The sequence below is a fragment of the Malaclemys terrapin genome, chromosome 2 (assembly GCF_027887155.1).
Source record: "Malaclemys terrapin pileata isolate rMalTer1 chromosome 2, rMalTer1.hap1, whole genome shotgun sequence".
Classification (NCBI taxonomy): Eukaryota; Metazoa; Chordata; order Testudines; family Emydidae; genus Malaclemys; species Malaclemys terrapin.
In genome coordinates this window covers 211,283,965-211,300,959 of record NC_071506.1, presented here as the reverse complement: position 1 = coordinate 211,300,959, position 16,995 = coordinate 211,283,965, and the positions used below count along the sequence as shown (strand labels likewise).

At 48.9% G+C, this 16,995-nt stretch overlaps 1 protein-coding gene and 1 pseudogene across 1 annotated transcript in view; both read right to left on the bottom strand.

Annotated features, from left to right (window-relative positions):
• Positions 1-8,062, bottom strand: part of SNRK (SNF related kinase) — an 88,912-nt gene extending 80,850 nt beyond the window's left edge. Inside the window, exons 1-2 of the mRNA XM_054019856.1 lie at positions 7,804-8,062; positions 2,906-3,048 (exon numbers count right to left, since the gene is read on the bottom strand). The gene's annotated coding sequence lies outside the window, so the exon portion shown is untranslated. The remainder of the gene's footprint in view (positions 1-2,905; positions 3,049-7,803) is intronic.
• On the bottom strand, positions 6,924-11,349 carry LOC128831315 (basic proline-rich protein-like; annotated as a pseudogene).
• Positions 11,350-16,995: the final 5,646 nt, after the last annotated feature.

The following is a 16,995-nucleotide window of genomic DNA, read 5'->3' as shown; positions in this document are numbered from 1 at the left end:
TAAGGATAGAACAAGAGGCAATGGGCTTAGGCTGCAGCGGGGGAGGTTTGGGTTGGACATTAGGAAAAAGTTCCTAACTATCAGGGTGGTTTGACACTGAAGTGGATTGCCTAGGGAGGTTGTGGAATCTCCATCTCTGGAGATATTTAAGAGCAGGTTAGATAAATGTCTATCAGGGATGGTCTAGACAGAATTTGGTCCTGCCATGAGGGCAGGGGACTGGACTTGATGACCTCTCGAGGTCCCTTCCAGTCCTAGAATCTATATATACATGGAATAACAAAGAAACTTGCTGAGCAAGAGCCAAGGTAAGTTCCAACCACCATCACTGGAGGTAAGAAGGAACTGAAGGGGCGGCGGGTCAGCAGGGCTATATATTAGGCGCCATGAGGGCACAACTCCAGGGGGTGCCCAGGCCAACCCGACGGATGCTGCTAAGGGAAAAATCTTCTGGCCATCGATTGGAATCGACATGAACAAGCACTCGAAGAAGAACAAAGACTTTCCATATTAATGCTGCATTTTTGTTTGCCATTTTTACACAACAGGTAAGCTAGAACTGAGTTGCAAATCCAGCAATAGATTCCCCCAAAATTGTGAACTTAATCTAAAGTCATGCATTCCTAACTGATGGCAACCTTTTTAATCTATGTTTTTAAACTAAGTCTTAGAAAATTGAAACATAGAACATCAACCGTAAACTTAACAAGGTTTGAGAGGAAAAGAAAAGTATTCATTAGTAGCCAACAAGCACACAATTATTTATTATAATACAGAAATATCACCAAAATTTCAAGTATTCTAAGCTTGAAAAATTCAATTACTATTCTTTCATTAATGCTTTTAAAGAGCACTCGAATGGGACTCAGGAGATCTCTATTCTATTCTCAGCTCTACCACTTGCCTGCTGGGTGACCTTGGCCAAGTCACTTCACCACTGTATACCTCAGTTTCTCCATCTGTAAAATGGGGATGAGACTTAACTCCTTTGTAAAGTGCTTTGTTATCTGCTAATGGAAAGCATTATCCATTTCCATTAAGTCTTATTTTCTGTACTTAACTGGGACACAAAAAATATACTTGGTCAAAACATGGCTTTCAAGATAGCTCAAGAGAAAATATGACTTACGTTTATTTGGTTAAAGTGGTATAAATGCAAAGCTAATGTTTAATTATGAGGGATTTTTTGCTGAACAAAACCCAGTTTTGACTGGAAATAGAGAGGACTGTCAAACATATCATCCAATAGATGTTCCTGATTGCAAGTGTTTTTGAAAAACTGGAGAACCATCCTGCAGGTTCTGTTATGTATTTAGTTTTTATTTCAGTCTAAAAGTAACAGCATTAGAAGGTATTTTTCAGTGGGTAAAAGGGATGGAAATAAAGGTATCTCTGATATAGAGGGTTCAGGAAGACCACTATGTGTAGCCCAACATATATTAACGGGGCACAAAGATGGAAGATTAAATAGAGATTTTTAGCCAATTGATTGAAACACTCTTTCACCTTTGGCCATTGAAATGGCCAACTCCATCCCAAAAGTGGCTTCCCTCAGGTACTGTAAGAAATAACGGGTGAAATCTGATTCAAAAGTCAACCACAGGGAACTAAATCAGATTAGATGTAACAAGGGAAGTGTCCAACTCTTCATGATCTCACTGATCACCAATATATTTTTAATAGCACATGGAATCAACAGAGGGAGGGGCACATCAGTTAATATCATTGCTACCCAGCCCCCTTTATACAAATGGTTTGGGAAGAGAATTCCAAGTACCAAAGCTAGGCACATGATGTGCTGTAGTCTTATATTTAAACAGCAAAGAATGAAAATTCTGCAAGTCTCAGAATTGTTAGGTTCTTTCCTAGTCAAGCACCACCACTGTATTTCACTGGTCACCCAATCTAGAAAACATTAAGGTTTGATATCTTATGGACCACCACAGCTAGAAACAAATGTCATACCACCAATGGAAAGCTGGGAATCTCAACTTCCAGCAGTTTACATCCTTCATTTATACACCCTGTGTGTGGTGAAAAAGTTAACCAGAAAATACCCACGATTCTGATCATAATTTGTTTTCCAACCACACCTTCAATTTTGACAGATTTATCACAGACTTTTATAGTGAAGGGTTGGAAAGCTTTCCAAAAAAATAAAGCATTGATGGTGTAAACTGCTAACATCTAATACTACCTCTTAAGATAGTAATTGCAAAAGTAACAGCAGGGGAGAAAGCAAGACGGTAGTCAGGATGGCGTAATTATAAAGGTCCATTATTTTGTGAATAGGCAGACCTAGAAATTCTTAGTTATAAAGTTTCTTCAGTTATATCAAATCTTCATAGTACTAAAATAAATCCATTTTGATGGTTCACACACTCAAACATATTTTTGCAGCATGCCATAATACTCACTAGAGCAGCAAACAACTTCTCCCCTAGCACAACAAACCCACAGTAGACCTCAGCTACCCATAATCCAACCAACAATTAATTGACAACAATTCATCCACAAAGAAAAAGCAAATCTAAGAAGCAGCCCAGAAACCAAGCATTTTGGTCAGTCTTTCCTGAATCCAGAAATAAAACCATATAATCTTCTCAAGCCAAGATTTGTTTTGAAGATTAATTGGCATTATCCAAGTATTTTCCCCTAAACTTCAGAATTATAAATCCCTCAATATCTTCCCTCTTCATCCTCCCCAGCCATCATTTTATAATAACTGTTTGGAAGCTTGAAATGATGTATTACTCTGATGAAAGTCTACCCTTCTGCAACATGCATATCCTTTAGTATTGTAGGTCTGGTCATGAATGGCAGCACAAACATTTATTTTGAGAAAGTTAATTGCAAGGATTTTGTAACAGAAGGAAAAGACTGATCAAATTTGGGTTCCACCAACCTTGACAGTGCCCCTTTCAGAGAGATCATCTGGGTTTGTTTTTTGTTCTTGAAGTCTCAGACTTTCTTCATCCTTTCCAAATGTCTAATGATATTTCCATATCAGGTACTGATGCCAGTTTTGCATTCTTTTTTCCCTCGCTCCTAGGTAAACAGAGATTTAAAAAAAAAAAAAAAAAAAAAAAAAAAAACATTATTTCCCTCCACTGGAAGGCTAGCAAATATTTGTTGAATATACAAAGATAAAAGATACTAATACTTAAGACTTCAAAACATTTTAACAGATGTTCAGCTGATACTTTGGATCAATTTTTTTTAAAAAATCAAATGAGATTAATCCATTATTGTAAGCACACTCAGACAAAAGTAACATTAATAAACAAGCACAAATCAAGATTTTTTTTTACCCACATGGACTGAGGTAGAAGTGTTAAATGCTGTTCCATGTCTGAATACGGAGACAAGTACGTATAAAACCTATTGTAAACCACGTCACCTCTTAAAGTAAGATTTCCACGGTATGCTTGTGAACTAAATCCTAGAGCATCACTGGTTTAATAAATGTCTGATACCATAAATGTTCAGAATACCAACTTGGCTTGGACACATATGCCTTTATAATACTGGAACCTTCCCACTGAGACCGGTAGCCAAAAACTGCTTTTCCTTAAAGTTCAATAACACTGTTCTTCCCCACCCAGTTACTCAGCTTCTATACTACACCTTCATTACTAACATCTTAAGTTACTTAAGAATTGGCAGAAAACTGAAATTTATCATTCCTTAATATATATGAACTGCAGCCATAAAATCCTGAGCTGTAATCTTATATCTCAAGATAAACGTGGTTATGCCTGGTCACTAATGGGATGTGAGACTGCTGAAGAAATCACAGGATGATGCAGGAGTCATGTTCGTGAATCAATAAATAGAAACTTTTCCATACAACTTCATATAATACCAGTGCCCCATCATGGTAATAGCATTCACTGTGAAGTTGAGAGATGCAGTCTAAGATGAAAGTGAGATCTTGTCCATTAGTGATTAGTAAAGACTGCATGCCACCTTCTTTTTGCAACAGGGTTCTCAACCCTATCATCCTGGCCAGATTTCTGTGTGGATGTCTACATTCTGACTTAGCTGTATTCTCTGAAATTTCAACTGAATACACAAATTTTCACATGCTTGAGATGCTGTGTACTACTGTCATGTGCTCTTTAAACAGCAGCTACTTTACACTACAGATGTGGTTGCATTTCAATGTCAATTACATTTCAGAAGTAATTTGGAAAGGCTCTAGAAATGTAACATACTAGTGCACCACCACTTAAGTTGTTAATTTACCTTATAGTATTTATTTATTTGCTGCACACAGTAAGTTCCGCTCTGTACAGAATATACAGAAGGACATGTCCCTGCCCCCCGGAACTTACCCTCTAAAATAACACAAGCCACCTGTTGATTGGATACGCAGCAGTACAGCAAAAAAGTTTTAAAATTAATTATTATAATTAATAATGCCATAATAATCCGGGTATTTCTTGGAGTGCGGGACAGTTGGGGGTATTACTGGCAAGTGTCATGGAAGAAGTGTGTTTTGAGGACATATATGAAAGAGAGGAAGCTTGCTGCACCATGACAGCAAGGATATACTAGTCATAAGGGATAGCATAGAAAGAGAGGCAAGAAAGCAAGAAGGATGAAGAGAAAGTGGTCAGACACAAGGTGTTGGAAGAGTGAAGAGAGCAAGATTCAAATGAAGATGTAGACTGGAGAAGGGCTGTTTAAACCTGATTCAGAAGGCAGGAAGTTAGAGGGATTTGAAAAGAAGATGAGGTGGTCAGAGCAGTGTGTGAAAAAGATTCTCTTTGTAACATTATGAATAGACTGGAGAGAAAGGTGAGGATTAGAGGTTTCAGTATAATAAATGCACATATCCAGCTTAAAAATGATGTACCAATATGTCTTCACATTGCATTCACTTCAGTTACCAGAATTTAAACTGTTTGATCTACTGCACAACCAGACAAAAAAGAAAGCATTAAGTCACCTACACTGGGCACACTTAAAAAGTTCACTTCAGTTCTAACAGCATTGAAATATAAGGAATATCACTAAGACTGAAATGTAATTTATGTCACCCACCATACTAAGGAAATAAATTGGGTCTGTACTTTTTTTTTTTTAAGCTTCTTTATGTTATACAAAGAATACAGGTAGGGTGTGGGGGTTGTTTGTTTTAAGATTTCCAGCTTTTTATTACCTTAAATACATCTGAAATGTCAAATCTGGTCTTCTCTGGCTTTGTTCACAGCTCTGAGGACTCATATGTTACTGCACAGTATTTTAATGTTTGATCTGTTTCAAGTCCTACAAGAACTAACAGTCATTGCTACTCACTACAATCAATTGACTCCTCAGTCCCAGTAGTTGACAATTGGAGCACATTACGTAAAACAAAAATTCAGCTGATTTCAACAATATTTCAGTAGTAATCAATTCCTTGGTGGCACACTTCTTGCAAGACGCGCTTAACCCTTTTATAATCTATAAATCAGTCTCAACACACATCTTTAAATTCCACTTTACTAAGGGTACATCTACACTACAGCGGGGAGTCGATTTAAGATACGCAAATTCAGCTACGTGAATAGCGTAGCTGAATTCGACGTATCGCAGCCGACTTACCCCGTTGTGAGGACGGCGGCAAAATCGACTTCTGCGGCTTTTTGTCGGCGGCGCTTACTACCACCTCCGCTGGTGGAGTTAGAGCGCTGATTCGGGGATCGATTGTCGCGTCCCGTTGGGACGCGATAAATCGATCCCCGAGAGGTCGATTTCTACCCGCCGATTCAGGCGGGTAGTGTAGACCAGACCTAAGATTCTTATTTTCTTCCTCCCCCTAAACAGGAAAAAAGTGCCTCTGGAGGTCTAAAAGCATTCCCCATAAAAATGTTCAAAAACAAAAATGTAGCAACCTATACGACTAAGTAGCAGGTACACCACAGAGAGATGGCATAAACAAATCTCTACTCACATCATTTGGATGCAATTTATTCACACTAGTAGATGGCTATAAGTCTTAGATCACACTTCTATTGTTTCAGGAACTGCTCTGGTACCACTGAGGAAGTCACTTGAGTTCCAACAGGATGCACAGAGTGGGAGGACGGATGTAAAATTGCCCAGTAATGAGCAAACATTTTTATACTCCAATTTAAACCTTTCTCCCTTCGGCAACCTTTGTGTGTGCAGAAAGCACCTTTCCACAGATGCTCTAGTTATAAATATGTACCAGTAAAAAAATCCAGTTGGAGATAAGTCAGGTTTGTCTCCAACATCCCTCAGGTCACTACAGAATTTTTCCCTTTATGTGAAGGGATAAACAACACTTCCCTATTCACTTCCTCCACACCATTCATGATTTTATAGACCTCTATCATATCCCCTCCCCTTAGGCAATGTCTACACTAGCACTTATGTCAGCAAAACTTTTGTCGCTCAGTGGTGTGAAAAAAAACAACCCCCTGAGCCTCATAAATTTTGCCGGCATAAGTGCTCGTGTGCACAGTGCTACATCAGAAGAAGACACTCTTCTGCAGACACAGCTACCGCCGCTTGTTGAGCTGGTTTTATTATGTCGACGGGAGAACTCTCTCCTGTCGTCATAACACAACTGCATGAGTGATCTTACAGCTGTGCTTGTAATTGTAGACATAGCCTTAGTCATCTCTTTTCTAAGCTGAACAGTCCCAGTCTTTTTAATCTCTCCTCATACAAAAACTGTTCCATACCCATAATAGTTTTTGTACAAGAGAAGGGCAACATTTTCTAATTCTAATACATCTTTTTGAGATGGGACAATCAGAATTGCACACAATGTTCAAGATACCATGGATTTTACCATAGTTACCCTAGGACTTCATGAATAACTGAAATCAATAAAATAGATTTTAAAAGACACATTTCATGGATGGATGTAGTTAGTGGGGTGGCTTCTAGGTGTCAGAACCTAGCCACTAAGATCCATAAAAGCCATTCTCCAGGACAGGGCTACTTGCCAAATTAATTTCTATAGTAACCTGGAAACAGCAGTTCAATGAAATAATATTATTGGCATGACTATACACCTGTTGACAAAGGATAAGAGACACCTACAGTTTGTCTGTCTGTCAGAGGTACTCCCTCTAAGCAAAGAAAGAATGCCAGCTCATGCTCTGAACAAACCTGTTGGCTATGCCTCTGGTTTGAAAGAGTAAGAGGCAGTATCATCCCCCAAAAATGTGGCTAGGGTTATGGTTTACGGATTTCTCTAGCTAAAAAGATTTCACCCTTTTAAGACAAAACATAGAACAGGCAAACCGCGATAGGTGTCCCTGCCCTCCACAGGTTGCGAGGGGTGAGGATGAACTCCACCTCACTTCCTTCCCTTAGAGCCTGCTTTGCCCGTGTTTGGATTTTGATAGTACCACAAATGACACACGCGCGGGAGAAAAGGGGAGGGTCGCCGTGTCACACACACGCGTGCGCGGAGACGGGGGGGGCTCACCGTGTCACACACACACGCGCGGCGGGACGGGGGAGTCGTCGTGTCACACACCCGCCTGCCCAGGCACTTCCAGCCCCGCACCAACCCTCACCCGGCCGGCCTAAGCCGGGAGAAGGAGACACGAGATGTGGCTCCCGCAGCCCGGGCAGCACCGACCTTCAGGCGCAGGGAACTGCCCCGCCACTGGGCCCCGCAGCCTCCCCGGGGCGAGGCCGCCATTGCCCGGCCGGGAGGGAGCCAGGGCCCCGGCGGGCAGGCCGGACCCGGGGAACGGTCTCCTACTTTTCCGCCAGCCCAGCCGGGCCGGGAGCCCCGGGACACCGACCCCCCGCGCCGCGCCAGTAACGTACCCCCGCAGCAGCGGCTCCTCCGGACGCCACCCCCCACATGGGCAGCGGCGTCTGCCCCTGTCACCGGCCGCGACCCCGCTGGGAGCTGGAGGCGCCCCCGGGAGAAGCGGGGCCCAGGCGGGGCAGCGAAACAGCGGCGGGAGCAGCTCGACCTGTGCCCGCGTCCTGCTCTGCGTGTCCCGCGCCCGGCGTCGCCCGCCTGCTCCGTCCCCGGCTCCTGCCGCTGCGGCGACTCCGAGCGCGACGCACTGACAACAACGGCCGGCGGCTCCCGAGACCTGGGGGCGGGGCCAGGGAGGGGCAACCGGCACAGAGAAAGGGTCGCCGCTGCGCATGCGCCGGAGGGAGGGGCCACCGTCTTGCCGTCACGCCCTGGCTAAGGGGGCGTCGCGGGTCGGGGAGGGACAGGGCCGGGGGGAGCTTGAGGGTGGGGAAAGGATCGGCTAGGGCCGGGCCGGGCCGGGCTTGCGGGGGTGAGTCTGAAGGTAGGGGAAGATTTGGAGGGGTGGGTCGGAGGAGGAGGGTTTGGAGGTAGGGGTGGGTTGGAGGAGGAGGAGGAGGGTTTGGAGATAGGGGTGGGTTTGAAGGGGAGGGATTGGGGTGGGGGTGGGTTGGAGGAGGAGGGTTTGGAGGTAGGGGTGGGTTTGAAGGGGAGGGGTGGGGGTGGGTCGGAGGAGGAGGGTTTGGAGATAGGGGTGGGTTGGAGGAGGAGGAGGAGGGTTTGGAGATAGGGGTGGGTTTGAAGGGGAGGGGTGGGGGTGGGTCGGAGGAGGAGGGTTTGGAGATAGGGGTGGGTTGGAGGAGGAGGAGGAGGGTTTGGAGATAGGGGTGGGTTTGAAGGGGAGGGATTGGGGTGGGGGTGGGTTGCAGGAGGAGGGTTTGGAGATAGGGGTGGGTTTGAAGGGGAGGGGTGGGGGTGGGGATGGGTTGGAGGAGGAGGGTTTGGAGGTAGGGGTGGGTTGGAGGAGGAGGAGGGTTTGGAGATAGGGGTGGGTTTGAAGGGGAGGGGTGGGGGTGGGGATGGGTTGGAGGAGGAGGGTTTGGAGGTAGGGGTGGGTTGGAGGAGGAGGAGGAGGGTTTGGAGATAGGGGTGGGTTTGAAGGGGAGGGATTGGGGTGGGGTGGGTCGGAGGAGGAGGGTTTGGAGGTAGGGGTGGGTTGGAGGAGGAGGAGGAGGGTTTGGAGATAGGGGTGGGTTTGAAGGGGAGGGGTGGGGGTGGGTCGGAGGAGGAGGGTTTGGAGATAGGGGTGGGTTGGAGGAGGAGGAGGAGGGTTTGGAGATAGGGGTGGGTTTGAAGGGGAGGGATTGGGGTGGGGGTGGGTTGCAGGAGGAGGGTTTGGAGATAGGGGTGGGTTTGAAGGGGAGGGATTGGGGTGGGGTGGGTCGGAGGAGGAGGGTTTGGAGGTAGGGGTGGGTTGGAGGAGGAGGAGGAGGGTTTGAAGATAGGGGTGGGTTTGAAGGGGAGGGATTGGGGTGGGGGTGGGTTGCAGGAGGAGGGTTTGGAGGTAGGGGTGGGTTGGAGGAGGAGGAGGAGGGTTTGGAGGTAGGGGTGGGTTTGAAGGGGAGGGATTGGAGTGGGGGTGGGTTGGAGGAGGAGGAGGAGGGTTTGGAGATAGGGGTGGGTTTGAAGGGGAGGGATTGGAGTGGGGGTGGGTTGGAGGAGGAGGGTTTGGAGGTAGGGGTGGGTTGGAGGAGGAGGAGGAGGGTTTGGAGATAGGGGTGGGTTTGAAGGGGAGGGATTGGGGTGGGATGGGTCGGAGGAGGAGGGTTTGGAGGTAGGGGTGGGTTGGAGGAGGAGGAGGAGGGTTTGGAGATAGGGGTGGGTTTGAAGGGGAGGGATTGGGGTGGGGGTGGGTTGGAGGAGGAGGGTTTGGAGGTAGGGGTGGGTTTGAAGGGGAGGGATTGGGGTGGGGGTGGGTTGGAGGAGGAGGGTTTGGAGGTAGGGGTGGGTTGGAGGAGGAGGAGGAGGGTTTGGAGGTAGGGGTGGGTTTGAAGGGGAGGGGTGGGGGTGGGTTGGAGGAGGAGGGTTTGGAGGTAGGGGTGGGTTGGAGGAGGAGGAGGGTTTGGAGATAGGGGTGGGTTTGAAGGGGAGGGATTGGGGTGGGGGTGGGTTGGAGGAGGAGGGTTTGGAGGTAGGGGTGGGTTGGAGGAGGAGGAGGAGGGTTTGGAGGTAGGGGTGGGTTGGAGGAGGAGGAGGAGGGTTTGGAGATAGGGGTGGGTTTGAAGGGGAGGGGTGGGAGTGGGTTGGAGGAGGAGGGTTTGGAGGTAGGGGTGGGTTGGAGGAGGAGGAGGGTTTGGAGATAGGGGTGGGTTTGAAGGGGAGGGATTGGAGTGGGGGTGGGTTGGAGGAGGAGGGTTTGGAGGTGGGGGTGGGTTGGAGGAGGAGGAGGAGGGTTTGGAGATAGGGGTGGGTTTGAAGGGGAGGGATTGGGGTGGGGGTGGGTTGCAAGAGGAGGGTTTGGAGATAGGGGTGGGTTTGAAGGGGAGGGATTGGGGTGGGGATGGGTTGGAGGAGGAGGGTTTGGAGGTAGGGGTGGGCGTGGGTTGGAGGAGGAGGAGGGTTTGGAGATAGGGGTGGGTTTGAAGGGGAGTGGTGGGGGTGGGTTGGAGGAGGAGGGTTTGGAGGTAGGGGTGGGTTGGAGGAGGAGGAGGAGGGTTTGGAGATAGGGGTGGGTTTGAAGGGGAGGGATTGGAGTGGGGGTGGGTTGGAGGAGGAGGGTTTGGAGGTAGGGGTGGGTTGGAGGAGGAGGAGGAGGGTTTGGAGATAGGGGTGGGTTTGAAGGGGAGGGATTGGGGTGGGGTGGGTCGGAGGAGGAGGGTTTGGAGGTAGGGGTGGGTTGGAGGAGGAGGAGGAGGGTTTGGAGATAGGGGTGGGTTTGAAGGGGAGGGATTGGGGTGGGGGTGGGTTGCAGGAGGAGGGTTTGGAGGTAGGGGTGGGTTGGAGGAGGAGGAGGAGGGTTTGGAGATAGGGGTGGGTTTGAAGGGGAGGGGTGGGGGTGGGTCGGAGGAGGAGGGTTTGGAGATAGGGGTGGGTTGGAGGAGGAGGAGGAGGGTTTGGAGATAGGGGTGGGTTTGAAGGGGAGGGATTGGGGTGGGGGTGGGTTGCAGGAGGAGGGTTTGGAGATAGGGGTGGGTTTGAAGGGGAGGGATTGGGGTGGGGTGGGTCGGAGGAGGAGGGTTTGGAGGTAGGGGTGGGTTGGAGGAGGAGGAGGAGGGTTTGAAGATAGGGGTGGGTTTGAAGGGGAGGGATTGGGGTGGGGGTGGGTTGCAGGAGGAGGGTTTGGAGGTAGGGGTGGGTTGGAGGAGGAGGGTTTGGAGGTAGGGGTGGGTTTGAAGGGGAGGGATTGGAGTGGGGGTGGGTTGGAGGAGGAGGAGGAGGGTTTGGAGATAGGGGTGGGTTTGAAGGGGAGGGATTGGAGTGGGGGTGGGTTGGAGGAGGAGGGTTTGGAGGTAGGGGTGGGTTGGAGGAGGAGGAGGGTTTGGAGATAGGGGTGGGTTTGAAGGGGAGGGGTGGGGGTGGGTTGGAGGAGGAGGGTTTGGAGGTAGGGGTGGGTTGGAGGAGGAGGAGGAGGGTTTGAAGATAGGGGTGGGTTTGAAGGGGAGGGATTGGGGTGGGGGTGGGTTGCAGGAGGAGGGTTTGGAGATAGGGGTGGGTTTGAAGGGGAGGGATTGGAGTGGGGGTGGGTTGGAGGAGGAGGGTTTGGAGGTAGGGGTGGGTTGGAGGAGGAGGAGGAGGGTTTGGAGATAGGGGTGGGTTTGAAGGGGAGGGATTGGGGTGGGGGTGGGTTGCAGGAGGAGGGTTTGGAGATAGGGGTGGGTTTGAAGGGGAGGGATTGGGGTGGGGGTGGGTTGCAGGAGGAGGGTTTGGAGATAGGGGAGGGATTGGGGTGGGGTGGGTTGGAGGAGGAGGGTTTGGAGGTAGGGGTGGGTTGGAAGGGGCGGGATTGAGGTGGGGCTGGGTTGGAGGATGAGGGTTTGGAGAGAGGGATGGATTTGGGGTAGGGGGAGAGCTTGACCGGGGAGGGTTTGTGAGGCGAGAAGGTGAGTGTAAGGGTTTGGGGAAATGGGTGAGAAGAACTAGGTGGGGGATGAGAATGTGACAAGGATGGGTGAGGGACGGTAGGAGGTGAGGGCAGCAGCCAAATGGATCCAGCTCATGGGTTTTCATGAGTCAGTGTTTCTTTCGTGGAAGCTGCCATCTTGGGTTCTGGAATCTGATCTTTCAAAATATTAAGCACCTAGCCATGGAGATTGTGAAAAAATCCTTGAAACTATGACTGGAGCATAAAGTGATGCAGCACTGACTACCTGAAGCAATGGCTCTTTGATATGTGAGCTGCCATTATTCATCTCAGTGGGATATTAAATCTGAATTCTAATTAAAACGCCAACGTTGTTAAATATTTCAATGCTGATCAAATCACACAAGAAGGTAGTAAAAAAATATTTCTATGAGGGTAACACTCAAAAGTACCCATCAGAATTAGGGCTGCATTATGTTGGGCTCTGAATAAACGTAGAAAAGAGAAAGGAAAAGGGGAATCTCACTTTGGCATCTCAAATGGATTGAGCTTGGTTTGTAGAAGAGGTTGGCAGAGTGCAGTTTGACTCCCTGCATGAGGGGCTGCATGAGATGACTGATGGATGAGAGAATTCGGCTGAAGTTGGGGGTGGGTGAGTGAGAAGATGAGGTTGAGGGTGGATGAAAGAATGTGAGGAGAAGGCATGACGGGTGTTTGAGAGAGAAATAATGGCGCATCTAATATCATAGAGAAGAATAGAAACAAAGAGATTTTTTTACTGGACCTTCCAAAGGCCCGATCCTTCTTCCACTGAAAACAGAAACAGAATTCTCCTTGATATCATTGGGAACAGTCAGGCTCCTAGATGCTCAGGAGAGTGACAAAAACACATTTAAACTATTAGAAATTATAAGACTTATCATCAAAAAGCAACAAAGGAAAACTTTATAACCCTAAGAGAAAGCAGAGATAGTGGCAGATTGGATAACACCCAGCCTCTCAATTAGAAATGGCCAGTCAGGACAAATGGTGAGATAGGATAAAACCCCAACTACAGTGAAGACCACTTCCAGGCAGAAGCATGTATCTCTGACGGAGACTCTGGCTTCCTGTCTTTTTTATGTTTTGACAAAACTGATATAGCATGTCATGCTAATAAAATACTATAGATTTATGGATTTTTCTTTTTTAAGTCCAGAAGGCACCATTATGATCAGCTGATCTGACCTGGATAGTACAGGCCACTGAATTTCATCCAAAAGTTCCTGCATTGAGCCCAATAATGTGTGGTTAAACTAGCTTTCTGAAAGAGTTATTAAACTGAAATTCTGTAAGTGTGGAGGATGACAAAAAGGACTCTGTTTTTATTGTAATATAAACATAATTACAGGACACAAAAAATAAATATTCCAGATTCATCATAAACCAGGCTTTGGTTATAGTAATCTTAATGTATCATACATTCCAGTCACTTATCCTCAACAGAATTGGGAATTTGTCCCTTTACATCAGCATTTATTACAGATAATAGGCCCAATTCTCTGCTGTTTAGGGTGACCAGATAGCAAGTATGAGAAATTGAGGAATACTTTTTAATCGGGTTGGGGGGGGGGGGTATAGTTGCATATATAAGGCCTTGTCTACACTACGAGAGTAGTTCGATTTTACTTAAATCGAATTTTTGGAATCGATATTGCAAAGTCGAACGTGTGTGTCCACACTAAGGACAGTAATTCGACTTTGTGAGTCCACACTAACGGGGAAAGCGTCGACATTGGAAGCTGTGCACTGTGGGCAGCTATCCCACAGTTCCCGGAGTCCCCGCTGCCCATTGGAATTCTGGGTGGAGCCGCAAATGCCTTCTGGGTAAAAAAAATGTGTCCAGGGTGCTTTTGGGTAACTGTCGTCATCCGTCCATCACTCCCGCCCTCCCTCCCTGAAAGCGCCGGCGGGAAATCAGTTCGCGCACTTTTCTAGTCAGTGACAGTGCGGACGCCACAGCACTGTGAGCATGGAGCACACTGTGACCATCGCTGCAGTTGTGGCCGCTCTCAACGCCTCGCAGCTTATCATACACCTTTCCCTGAGGCAGATGCAGATAAGTCAGGCGAGGAGGCTACGTCACCGCGGTGATGGCCTGAAGTCTGAGAGTAGCACAGACCTCTCAGAAAGCAGGGGACCCAGCGCCGAGGACATCACGGTCGCAATGGGTCATGTTGATGCCGTGGAATGGCGATTCTGGGCACGGGAAACAAGCACTGAGTGGTGGGACCGCATAGTGCTGCAGGTCTGGGATGAATCCCAGTGGCTGCGAAACTTTCGCATGCGGAAGGGAACTTTCCTGGAACTTTGTGAGTTGCTGTCCCCTGCCCTGAAGCGCAATGACACCCGGATGCGAGTAGCCCTGACTGTCCAGAAGCGAGTGGCCATAGCCCTCTGGAAGCTTGCAACGCCAGACAGCTACCGGTCAGTCGCGAACCAGTTTGGGGTGGGCAAATCTACTGTGGGGGTTGTTGTGATGCAAGTAGCCAAGGCAATCGTTGATGTACTGCTGCCAAAGGTAGTGACCCTGGGAAACGTGGAGGCGATCATAGATGGCTTCGCAGCGATGGGATTCCCAAACTGCGGTGGGGCCATAGATGGAACTCACATCCCTATCCTGGCACCGGACCACCAGGCCAGCCAGTACATTAACAGAAAGGGCTACTTTTCCATGGTGCTGCAAGCACTGGTGGACCACAGGGGACGTTTTACCAACATCTACGTCGGATGGCCGGGCAAGGTTCATGACGCTCGTGTTTTCAGGAACTCTGGTCTGTTTAGACGGCTGCAGCAAGGTATTTACTTCCCGGACCACAAAATAACTGTTGGGGATGTGGAGATGCCTATAGTCATCCTCGGGGACCCAGCCTACCCGCTAATGCCCTGGCTCATGAAGCCCTATACTGGCGCCCTGGACAGTGAAAAAGAACTCTTCAACTACCGGCTGAGCAAGTGCAGAATGGTGGTGGAGTGTGCTTTTGGCCGTCTCAAGGGGAGATGGAGAAGCTTGCTGACTCGCTGTGATCTCAGCGAAACCAATATCCCCATTGTTATAGCAGCTTGCTGTGTGCTCCACAATCTCTGTGAGAGCAAGGGGGAGACCTTTATGGCGGGGTGGGAGGTTGAGGAAAATAGCCTGGCTTCTGATTACGCACAGCCAGACAGCCGGGCGATTAGAAGAGACCAGCGGGACGCGCTGTGCATCCGGGAGGCTTTGAAAGCTAGGTTCCTGAGTGAGCAGGGTAACCTGTGACTGTAAAGTTTGTGTACAGAGAAGCCGAACCTGCCCCCGTTTCTTTACCCAGTTAATGTTGACTATCCTCTCCAGTTACATACCCCCTTCTCCCCCCCTTCCAACACACGTTTCGAAATAAAATCAGTTCTACTTTGTTAATGAACACCGTTTTCTTTACTACTGTTTTCGCGGGAATTTTTTAAAACTGGGACGCGGATTGTGGTGCGGAGCGGGTGTAGTGTAGTGACGCAAAGAAAGCTTCTAAACTCAAGGATTGACAGGCTCCGCTGTGGTGGGCTGGTTCTTTCAACGGAGCCTGTCACCCCTCCTGATCGGGACTGTGTGTATGGGGGGGCTATGTGACTTTGTGGCAGGGGGAGGACGGTTACAGATCTCCTGCTGTGTGGCTCTGTGATCCTGCATAAGGACCGCCGCTTAAGATCTGTAACTGCCCTCCCCCGCCACAAAGTCACAGAGCAACCCACCCCCCACTACAGAACATGAAAACCACCTCCCAGACTGACCAGGGCAACTAGTCACTGCACTGTGTATGTGCCCTGCTGCTGTACCTGCCCCCGCCTATGTACCCTGCCAAAGGTGACTGTCCTGTCCAATTACCATCACCCTTTCCCCCCCTCCTCCAAAAGAACATGATGGAAACATTAGTTAACAGAAACATATTTTTATTATCAACTACACATGGAACTGGGAGGTGAAACTTGGACGGGGGCTTGTGTCAGGCGGGAAGGAAAGAACTTGTCAAATTTTGGGGAATGAGAGCCTTCTGCTACTAGAGCTCTCTGCAGGGGTGGAGTGAGAGTTTGCGTGGACTCTGCCGCCTCTCCTTCTGTGCACTTTGGGTGAGGGGGGTATGGGACTTGGTGGCGGGGGAGGGCAGTTAGAGATGGACTGCAGTGGGGCTCTGTCCTCCTGCCTCCGTTCCTGCAGAACATCCACAAGGCGCCGGAGCGTGTCCGTTTGCTCCCTCAGTAGTCCAAGCAGGGTTTGAGTCGCCTGCTGGTCTTCCTGCCGCCACCTCTCCTCCCGATCCATGTTTGCTTGCTGCATTTGGGACAAGTTCTCCCGCCACTGGGTCTGCTGTGCTGCCTGGGCTCGGGAGCAGGCCATAAGCTCTGAGAACATGTCCTCCCGTGTCCTCTTCTTCCTATGCCTAATCCTCGCTAGCCTCTGGGAGTGTGATGCCAGGCTAGGTTGTGAGACAGTCGCAGATGGGGCTGTGGGAATGGGAAAAAGGGAGTGAATTCCTCAGAAAGATAAATGTAGTTGTGAACAAAGAACATAGTCTTTCTCTGTGAACAAGACCATGCACAGCACCTATCACATGCGCACTCAGCACAAGGTCGAATTCTCGGCCTTCGCATTCAGTGCCTGGGGTCTTGCACAGCACATTTGAGAACCGTGTCAGGACAACGGAATTTCTGTTGCAGGCAGACATGGTAAGCCGTAGACTCGTGGCAGCTTAAAACTTTAATATTAGCAATGGCCTCATTTCACATTGAAATCAATGTCGGTCCCTGCTGCCAGCAATCCGGCAAGCAGGAACTCTGCTCCTGTCCCACACCCTCGCGGCTGTCCCCGGGAACGATCCCTTTCGGCTGCCCCTCTCCCGCCTCCACCGCGTGGCTGCAAACCAGCGGTTACAGTTCTGTAAAGGAACGGTAAAGCAGTCCCAACACTAACATTCCCCTACCTCATTCAAAGCAGGTCACCATGAGTGACATCACCCTCATGAGGATCTCTGACAGCGAGAAAGAGAGAATGCTCCGGGAAAGCCTCCAAAGACCAGGGCCGTATGCCGCCCTGCTGTGCAGAGCAATGATTCCCGAGTACTTGCTTGTCTCGTGGCGCGGCAACGTGTCGTACTACGGAGGA